General features: G+C 29.3%; 1 protein-coding gene across 1 annotated transcript in view; it reads right to left on the reverse strand.

The window, feature by feature from the left end:
* The window catches only part of LOC106677457 (tRNA (guanine(10)-N2)-methyltransferase homolog), a 14,176-nt gene that overhangs the window by 7,211 nt on the left and 5,547 nt on the right, over positions 1 to 1,418 (reverse strand). The gene's annotated exons all lie outside the window — the stretch shown is intronic.

Here is a 1,418-nt window from a genome sequence, read left to right on the forward strand (position 1 = left end):
TATATATATTGTAATATCCTCTTTTTTAATAAATAGTTTATATTTATAGATAAATGAGTTTAGGTACATTTTTATTTTATGTATATTGTTGCAGTATTGTTTATTTGTTATTTTAAATCAAAAAGCAAGCTAACCAATGTTATCAGTCAAAGATGGTGGAAAGAAGCATCGTTCAAGATATTTAAGATGGCAGTATGTATCCTTCCGAAGTCTGTTTGAATTACTGCTATGCTGAATGGGTGGATTGAAATTTTTCAACTTTAGTTGTTACTCTACCATAATTATAGAAACAGAATAATGTAAGAAGAAATAGAAGACAACAGCAATTATAAATAAAACATTTACATCATGAATTACAGCAAGTAAATTCAAGTGATAATACTACAATCAATTTTTTTATATAGTTCAATGTTTTGTTCTGTCAATTTTACGGTTAAATTTGTTTCAACTTCTTCAATTTTTTTATCTACTTTATTTTCAAATTCTGTTAATCTTACCCTGTTATCTTCACGCAACTCCATGTTTATTGCTTCCATTCGATCCCCTAACTTTTGTCCCACTTTGTTTATATCACCCTTTACTGTATTTAAATCACCCGTTACTTTGTTTATATCACCCTTCATTTTGTTTATATCATCTGCCATATTGGCTAAAACCATCATTAATTGTTGAAACATGGCTTTATTATCAAAATTATCATTATTTTCAACCTTTGAATTTTCTCCCACTAATTTATTTTCATGGACACTATTTACTACCGGTAAGTCATTCCTACCTCTAATGTTTTGGACAACATTATCTTCATCATTTTCATTTAATACTACCACCATATCATTCAATTTTCCAAGAATCACCTCTTTAGGATCTCTACAATCAGTGGTCTTAACATTATCCTCCATCATTAACATTAACTACTTAAGCTATAAAAAATGTATACAAACTTATTCAAAAATAACCCTACTAAAGGTTGTGTTCTGATTGCCGTGACCTAATTTGTAAAGAATTAGGCCACACCTGTTGGGCGACAATTATTATTAAAAGAAATAGCTTGGGTTCAAATTTAAAAACTTTAATATTAAATAGATAATAGAATTTTATTTAAATTTTATAATATAAAAAACTCTTAATCTCAGGGCGGATTTCTAGGGAATCAGAAACAGACATTTTTACTATTAACACTTAATTAAATTAATATATATTTTACACATGTATATATTTTTAGGTATAACAAAACTAACCAATTTCACAATCTTCTTTTGATGATTCTTGGTATCTTCTTTTCTATAATGCTATGCCCTACCGTCAAAAATGGCTTTCAGTCCCTCTAAAAAGCTATGTCTCTCTCACAACAATGGCTTCCAATCTTTCCCGCTTCCAGCCGACGGACGTCCTCTCACCAGGCAATCCAAACTCAGAGT

The sequence above is a fragment of the Halyomorpha halys genome, unplaced genomic scaffold (genome assembly GCF_000696795.3).
Source record: "Halyomorpha halys isolate HHAL.00 unplaced genomic scaffold, Hhal_1.1 Scaffold100.1, whole genome shotgun sequence".
NCBI lineage: Eukaryota > Metazoa > Arthropoda > Insecta > Hemiptera > Pentatomidae > Halyomorpha > Halyomorpha halys.